Source organism: Notamacropus eugenii, chromosome 6 (genome assembly GCF_028372415.1).
Source record: "Notamacropus eugenii isolate mMacEug1 chromosome 6, mMacEug1.pri_v2, whole genome shotgun sequence".
In the NCBI taxonomy this organism is placed as follows: domain Eukaryota; kingdom Metazoa; phylum Chordata; class Mammalia; order Diprotodontia; family Macropodidae; genus Notamacropus; species Notamacropus eugenii.
The window spans coordinates 358844470-358853751 of NC_092877.1; the positions used below are offsets into that span (position 1 = coordinate 358844470).

A 9282-nucleotide genomic window follows, 5' to 3' on the forward strand; every position below is an offset into this window, starting at 1 on the left:
ATTTGCAGTGTCTGAAACATTATTTTCCAATTTTCCCAGTAATTTTTTTTCAAACAATGAGTTCTTATCCCATAAACTGGTGTTCCTGGGTTTATCAAACAGTAGACTGCTAAAGTTTTTGACTGTTGTGTCAAGTATGCATAAACTATTCCACTGATCTACCCTTCTATTTCTTAGAATCTTATTTCTTATTTTGTATCCTGAAACTTTGCTAAAGTTGTTTATTATTTCAACTATTTTTTTACTTCATTCTCTAGGATTCTATAAGTATATTACCATATTATCTGCAAAGAATGATAACTTAGTTTCTTTTTTGCCTATTTTAATTCTTTCAATTTCTTTTTCTTCTCTTATTGCAAAAGCTAACATTTCTAGTACCATACTGAAAAACAGAAGTGATAAAGGACATCCTTGTCTCATCCCAAATCTTATTGGAAATGAACTTAGCTTATTCTCATTACATATAATGCTTGCTCATCATTTTAGGCAGATACTACTTATTGTTTTAGGGGGAGGATCCTTTTATTCCTATACTCTCCAGTGTTTTCAATAAGAATGGGTATTGTATTTTGTCAAAGGTTTTTTCTGCATCTATTGAGATAATCATATGGTTTTTGTAAGTTTTGTTATTGATATGATCAATTATCCTGATAGTTTTGAATCAATCCCTCATTCCCAGTATAAATTCTACTTGACCAAAGTGTATTATTCTAGTGATAAGTTGCTGTAATCTTTTTTGCTAATATGTTATTTAAAATGTTTACATCTACATTCATTAGGGAAATCGGTCTATGATTTTCTTCTGTTTTGCCTCTTCCCAGATTAGATATCAGTATCATATTTGAATCATAAAAAAGAATTTGGTAGGATTCCTTCTTCACGAGTTTTCCCAAATAACCTGTATAGTATGGGAGATAACTGTTCTTTAAATGATTGATAGAATTCACTTGTAAATCCATCTAGTCTAGGAGATTTTTTCCTAGGGAGGTCATTAACAGCTTGTTCAGTTTCTTTTTTGAGATGATGTTATTTAACTACTTTACTTCCTTTTTCTGTTAATCTAAGAAATTTATATTTTTGTTAATATTCATTCATTTCACTAAGATTGTCAACTTTATTGTCATGCAATTGGGCAAAATAATTTCTAATTATTGTTTTAATTTCCTTTTCTTTGGAGGTGAATTCACCCTTTCCATTTTTGATACTGATAATTTGGTTTTCTTCTTTCTGTTGTAATCAGGTTGATCAAAGGTTTATCAACTTTATTGCTTCAAAAAGCCAGCTCTTAGTATTATTTATTAGTTCAATAGTTTCCTTAATTTCAGTTTTATTAATTTCTCCTTTTATCAGTATTTCTAACTTGGTGTTTAATTGAGATTTTCAATTTTTTCTTTTTCTAGCTCTTTCAGTTTCATATCTATTTCATTAATCTCCTCTTTATTTTATTCATGTAAGCAATCAGAGATATAAAATTTCCCCTAAGAACTGCCTTTATTGTATCCCATAAATTTCGGTATGTTATCTCATTATTGCCATTCTCTTGAGTGAAGTTATTAATTGTTTCTATGATTTCTTGTTTGACCCACTAATTCTTTAGGATGAAATTATTTAATTTCTAATTTAATTTTGGTTTATCTTTTCATTGCACTTTATTGCATATAATTTTATTGCATCTTGATCTGCAAAGCATGCATTGAATATTTCTGTCTTTCTGCACCAGATTGTGAGGTTTTTGTGCCCCAGCACATGTCTGCTGAGAAAAGTTATATTCCTTTCTAACCTCATTCCATTTTCTCTAGAGATCTATCATATCTACTTGTCCAGAATTCTGTTCAACTCTTTAACTTCTTTTTTATTTATTTGTTTGTTTATTTTCAGTTTAGATTTATCAAGTTCAGAGAGGGGGATGTTGAGATACCCCAGTATTGTTTGCTGCCTATTTATTCACCTAACTTCTCCTCTAAGATTTGGATGCTATATCACTTGGTGCACATATGTTTAGTAATGATATTGCTTTATTGTCTGTGGTGCCTTTTAGCATGATGTACTTTCATTTCTCATCTATTTTGATTAGAACTGTTTGTTCTTTCGCTTTTGTCTGAGATTAGGATCCTACCTCTGCTTTTTTTTTATTTTTACTTCAGCTGAAGCATAATATATTCTGCTCCAGCCTTTTACCTTTAACGTGTGTGTCTCCCTATTTCAAATGTGTTTCTTGTAAACAACATATTGTAGGACTATGGTTTTTAATCTGTTCTACTATCCACATCTGACTTAGGAGAGAATTCATTCCATTCACTTTCACAGTTATGATTACTATCTGTTTCTTTCTCTCCATCCTATTCCACCCCACTTCTTTGTGCTTTCTCTTGTCCCTTTGCCTCCTCAAAAGGGTTTTTCTTTAGATACCTCCTTCATCAGTCTTCCCTCCCTTCTATCAACCCCCTACTTTTCTTTCCCCTTTCCCCTACTACTTCCTGAAGTACAAATTAACTGAGAATGTTATTCCCTCCTTGAACCAATTCTGATCCTCATCCCCCTCCCTTTTCCCTCTACTGTAATGCTTTGTGTGTCTTTTCATGTGATGTATTTTATCCTTTTCTGCCTCCTCCTTTCTTCTTCCCCCTTCACACTCCATAATTAGGTGTTGTATCATGACATCAGTTAATTTATATCAGCACCCTGTGTCTATCTGTGTATCTATGTACCTATCTATGTATCTATCTATCCCTTTTGAATGTTGTAATAAATATACAATCTCAAGATCAATAAGTATCATCCTCCTACATAAGGATGTAAATTGTTTTCCCTTATTGAATATCACTTTTTTTATTTTCCCATTTACCTTTTTATTCCTCTTTTGTATCTTGTATTTGAAAATTAAATTTTGTATTGAGCTCTGGCCTTTTCAACAAGAATGTCTGGAAATCCCTCATTTCATTGAATGTCTATCTCCTTGCCTGAAAGATTATGCTCAATCTTTCTGGGTAGTTGATCCTTGGTTGTAGTCCAAGCTCTTTTGCCTTACGGAATATCATATTCCAACCCATCCAATCTTTTAATGCAGAAGTTGCAAGTTCTGTATGATTCTGACTTTATTTCCTAGATATTTGAATTGTTTCTTTCTAAATGCTTGTAATATTTTCTCCTTGACCTGATAATTCTCGAATTTGGCAACTATATTCTTTGGTGTTTTCAATTTGGGACCTCTTTCAGGACGTGATCAGTAGATTCTTTCAAAAATTATGTTGTCCCCTGGGTCTTGTACCTCAGAGCAGGTTTTATGGATGATTTCTTGAAAGACACTGTCTAGGCTCTTTTTTTCATCATTGCTTTCTGGCAGACCAATCTTTCTTATATTTTCTCTTCTGGATTTATTTTCCAGGTCAGTTGTTTTTCCAATGAGATATTTTACGTTTTCTTCTATTTTTTCATTCTTTAGATTTTGACTGACTATGGGTGCCTCATGGAGTCACTAATTTCTAGCAAATTGTTTTCTTCACTTAGTATTTGTACTTCATTTTTTAAAGAGTTACTTTTCTCCAATTAAATTTTTTGTCTCCTTATTAATTTGGCCAATTATACTTTTTAAGGAGCTGATTGTGATTTTAAAATCCTTGGTAAATTTTTCTTCTACCACTTTAATTTGGCTTTGAAAATCCTTCTTGATCTTTTTCAATAACGGGTTTTGGGCTTGAGATCAGTTCATACTCCCTTATGAAGTTTCAAATGTGACTAAAGTATCAATACTATTCTCTTCTGAATTCGTATTCTGTTCTTCCCTATCCTGTAATTATATTTGATGGTCTTTGCATTTCTAATTTACTTATTGCTCCAGGTGATTGTCTTTTTCCTTTCTTTTGCTGTGGATCTCTTCTTTTGGGGCACAGGGGCTATGTCCCATGTTTCTTCTACTGGGAACTAAGGTCCTGGTTACTGCCTTTGTGTTCTGTGAGCTCTGGTTCTTTGAACTACTATATAGAAACTACAAAATGCTGTGGCTTATCTGGTACTGAGCTGCCTGGTGTGTGCCAAGATCGAGGTCAGGTGAAGTTCGAATTTCCCCAAGATTACACTTAAGTTCACTGATCGAGGTGTGGGAGAGGAGTTGTCTGGCCTCTGGAGGTCGCCTGCTCCCCTAGAGGTGCACTAACTCTGTCTGGGCTAGTGTCTGCCCAATCCCCCTGGCTGTGTTAAGGTATATATGGGTTTCTGGTGTTGGTGCTTACCAGCTCTACCCTCCCTCGGGTTCAGGTTCTCCTGTTGGTCCTCTTTGTTGGGGCTTGCTGGGACACTTCTGGTCCTACACTGTTCCCCTGTAGCCACAGCAAGAGGGACCCTTCCAGGTGGCCTCCCTAGCCTTCTGAGTTAAAAGACTATTTACCCCTTCTGTTGGCTCCACTATTCCAGGATTTTTCCTGGGACAATATTCTCTGAGTTTTTCAAGGTTAACCAGGAAAGGTGAGAGCACTTACAGTTTACTCCATCATCTTGGCTCCTGAAAGTTCAATTAGGTGATTTCCAAACATTTATTCTGTGGGTTGATAGCCCCAGGAGTGGCCACTGCAGCTCTTGTGAGCCCTGAGCCTAGTTCTGCTGGATTATCACCCATTATATTCTGAGTGTCTTAGGAATCTTAACTGTCGTTGGTGATTCAGAGAACCCAAGGCTGTTCCAGTTCAGCTATGGCCACCTTTGTGCTGGTTCCTCCTGTACTTTCTCCATTCCCTCAGCCTGGTGTAGCAGATCCTTCCAATCAATCTTTTGGGCCATCTTGGGCTACATATCTGCCCCACTCTGTCTCCCAGTGGATTCTACAGCCCTAAAATTCATTCAGATTCATTTCTTAGGAATATTTGAAGGAATTTGTGGATTACCACAGGTGAATGTCTGTTTTCACTCTGCCACCTTGCCTTCACCTTCCTAAACTCTTACTTTATAGTAAGGCAATGTGCTAAGAACTTTATACTTATTACCACATTTCATGCTCACAATAAACCTCACAAGTAGGTGTTGTTATATTCTGTATTTTACACATGAGAACACTGAGGAAAATAGAGGTTGACTTTATCAGGGTGATATAACTAGTAAGTGACTAAAACTGAATTTGAGTTAGGTTATCTTAAATCCAGGCCCAGAACTCTATTCACTGCTCCACCTAGATGCTCCCAAGAAGACTGGAATAATTTCATGATATTACTTTGGAAATGTGATTGGAATATAATGAACTCCTCCAAGAGGTAGTTTTATTGAAAGAGTGATCATCATCAATCTGATAGGTGGTCTAGGGGATTTTTGTTTAGTTCCAATTTGGATGAGATAGCTTCTGAGTTCCTTTCAAATTAAGCTTTTGTGATTCTGTGACCTTGTCTTAAGGTAAGGCTTCACACCACTTACAATGTGAGAAAACAAAATGATACCATTGAAAGAGTGCTGGATTCAACATCACAAATTCTTGAACTCAAATCCAGCCCCAGACATTTAGCTATTTGTGTCATCTTGGACAAGCAATTGTCTCAGCCTCAGTTTTCCTAACTGTAAAGTAAGGGTGATAATAGCACCTAAATCCCAGTGTTGCTGTGAGAATGAGATAACATTTTTGAAGTTTTTTTTTTTTATTTTACTTTAAAGTACTTTATAAATGGGAGCTATTTTTGCCTTCAAATAAGGTGTCTACTATAATAGTGATTTCATATTTAACCACTTACCCATAATTTTAACATGAACAATTTGCTTAATTCTTTCTAGCTTCCTTTCTCCTTGCCAGCCTTCACCCTAGAGGCACTGTGACTTAATTAACCTTTGGAAAATACCTTGAAAACTGACAAAATTGTATTATGAGATGTGGAAGGTGAACTAGCAGAATAAGTTCCTGGGGAAGTAAAAAAATTGTAATGACTTACAATGTACCCTTAAACATTCAGGAGAAATTCTAACTAAAATGGCGGAAAGTAAAACAAGCCATGTTTACAATTTGCTGAGCAGCAATATGTTGAGACATTTAGGATAGTCTCCATGTAGCAATTTATGCCCTAGCTGCTCCAGCAAAGGAACAGCTTTTGTATCCCATTTAAAAACATGAATGCTCTCCTCTTTACCCTAGAGCTTAAAGACAATTTACAGAAGTAGGGCAATATGAAGCATTGCTACAATAAACTGTTGTTTTACTTCTCTTTTATAGCAAAAATTAGGGAAACACTGCAACCACTGTTGGGTCATAAAATATCTTGGAAATAAAACAAATAAAAGCTATCAGGTTTATTTAATTTCTACTGTTTTCTTCATTATTCAAAGACCTCTTTGATGTCCTTCATAGAATCAAATGATATTATTTTTTTTTTAACAAATATTCCAGACAAACTCGCAGAAGTCATTTATTCAGCTTGTTCAATTGTGGACACAAGTTTCCTATGGGGTAGTAGAAAAGTCTTCATTTTGTGACAGTGGAGGAATGAATCTTTTTGTTGTATTTTTTTTAATTATTTTCTTTTTATCTTAACGCAGTTTATTTTTTAAAAAGTGTGGATTTGTCAAAATGTGTTTGTTGACCCACTCCTCTGTCCCATCAAGCCTCTGGAGCTAGGGTAGCATTGGTCTTCCCAACGGCTTCCTACTTTTCATGCAAAATTCCAAAAGCATACCCCAATCTGGGGAGAGGGAGTCTGAGTTGAATCCATAAATCCTCTTAACAGCAGCCAGCCATTCCCTTAGTTTATGTGTTTATAAAAATAAAACAGGTACAAGTACACACATGCATGTATGCATGTATGCATATAATATATGCATATACATATATACATATATACATATATATATATAATACAACACATCACCCACCATTTTAGGGAATTGGATAGGCAGGACCCTGGTCAGTCTTAACTCCCAGTGTACTATTTAATGGCCCAATAAAATATTATTTTATGTTTAGTATGTCCTTGTTGATTTTGCAGAAGGTTGAGGGTAGGGTGAAGGCTAGGGGAGAAAGGACGGGAAGAAGAATAGGAGGAATCGGCTGGGAGACAAGGGGAAGGAAATCTGGCCAAGTGGGTCTACTGGATCACCTTTGCCTGTCCTGAGTAAGGTGCACCCTACCCTCAGCCTGGCAAGGGCCAAATTCCAAGCAGATTCCTGCTCTATCCTGGCCTTCCCAGTCCAGCCCCAGGACTGTCGACACCAAAAAAGGACCACCTGCAGTTCCCAAAGAGTCGGCCCAAGCAAAGTTCGTTGATGTAGGCTGGCCCTTCCCACCTCCTTCCCTTGCACTAAGGAACTTGGATCTGTATGTCCTCCTCCTCATCCAGGTCACTTGTATCATCCCCAGACTCTTCAGTCCCAAACCGAGAACTCCGGATCTTTCCAAAGGGTGGGGCATTCTGCTGCTGGTTGAGCCTTGATTGCAGATGCTCCAGCTGCACTTACAGATTCTCACGATACTCTGTTTGTTCATCTAGGGACCTCTGCAGCTTCTGAGCCTGATTATGGGCCTCATCTAGCTCATCTTCAGCTTGGGCCAGCTCCTTCTTCAGTTCCTCCACCCCTAGCTTCAGCTTCTTGACCTTACCCTCATGTTGTTCCACCCGCCGGTTTGCATGGGCCAGTTCTGCCATCTTCTCCTGGTACTACTTCTTCAGCCTGGTATGCACATGTTTGAGGTCTGCCATATCCTTATTCTTCTCAAACCATTCAGCCTTGATGGCCTTGAGGTCCGAGTCCAGGGTGCTGGCTGTCTGACGCGGCTTTCGGGCTAGCACCTCCTCTAAGTCTTCAATCTGGGCTGGAAGCTTCTTGTTTACCTTCTCAAGATTCAGCTTCTCTGTCTTGAGCCACTCTTGGCAGCCCCGCTTGGCAGCATTCTTTGCCTGCAGACACTCCATCTCACTCCGAAGGTCTGCTATCTTTTTGTCCATGCTGGACCGAGCCCCGAGTTCATCTTCCAGGTCCTCTGACATGCGGCCCAGTTCATCCTGGTGCATTTCTTTAAGGATGTTGAGCTGCTTCAGTACTTCCTGCTTGTTTTTCCTTAGCTGCTCATATTTGATCTTCCACTGGCTGAGCTCCCCTTCCAGTTTTTCAAAGTTCTTGCTCAGTGACAGGTTATCCTCTCATTCCTTAAGCAGCACCTTCTGAGACTCATCCAGCCAAAGCTTCAGGACAGTCGCCTTGGTGACATCCTCTTCCATGGTGGACACCTCCTCCCGCAGCAGTCAGCTTCGCTCCTGCAGGCTGAAAGTATCATGGACATTCCCCATGCTTCATGCCTCTCAGTTCTCAGGCCCCTCTTGCTTACTCTTCAGAAGGTTCTCCATCAGTTCCAGCTCCTTATTCTTGGCTGGCTTTTCAAAGTCTACATTGCGCACAGCCTCCTGCTCCGGGCCACCCCCCTGACTCCCTTTCTCTGAGGCCACCCTATTGTCTAGCTCCTTCTCCTTCTCCTACCCTTCTCCTCTTCATGAGCCTCCTCTCCCTCTTGATGGTTCTCCCCTTCTCCCTCCTCCTGCAGCCAGGCCCCCTTAAGTTGAGCCACCTCCTTGCTCAGCTGTTCACTCTGGTTCAGCATTGCAGATCCCGCTGGGCTGTCAGCTCTTTAGTCAATCCCAGCCTCTGCCAAAGTTGGCGCACCTCTTCCCATGCCTTGTTGCATTCAGCTCTCACCTTACTCCATTTATCCCTCCAACTGGCTGTGCAATCTGACCACCAGCACATGGTCTTCTCCATCTGGGTTGCCCGGGCCTGGGCCTCCTCCAGTTCTCGAAGATGCATCTCTTCTCTGCTCTCCCAGTCACCATCCAACCCCGGGGACCCACCAGGCAACAGTGGCAGCTGTGGGGGCCCTGGAGATGGGGTACCACTCTATGGGGTGGGGGGCAGGGAGTCAGCTAGGCCCATCTGCTCAGGTGAAGGGCTGCCCAGGATGTTCAAGAGGCTGCTCATGGAGTCAGCCAGCCTGGAGCTGACACTGTGACTCATGGTGCATGTGCCAAACAGCAGGACCCACACTCCAGACTTGGCTGGTGGCACCAGTGCAGACTTGAATCAGAGCATCAACTCAAGCTGATTCTGGAAATAGCAGCACTTGACCCAGCAAACAGGGTGGGGTGTCACCTCTGGCTGATCATTGTGATCCTTACAGGGGTCTTTCAGGTTGCATGCCTGGTTGGGGTCCTGTCCCTGTGTGGTGACTGATGGCAACAGCTGATCATGCCCTCACTGTCCAGCTAGGAATGGCCAGTTGACTCCTTCACAGAGGTGTCCTGAGATACTGGGCCACCTTGCTCACTGTCC

General features: G+C 39.9%; 1 pseudogene; it reads right to left on the minus strand.

The window, feature by feature from the left end:
- Positions 1–7262: 7262 nt before the first annotated feature.
- On the minus strand, positions 7263–8967 carry LOC140511777 (coiled-coil domain-containing protein 102A pseudogene; annotated as a pseudogene).
- Between the last annotated feature and the right edge of the window lie 315 nt (positions 8968–9282).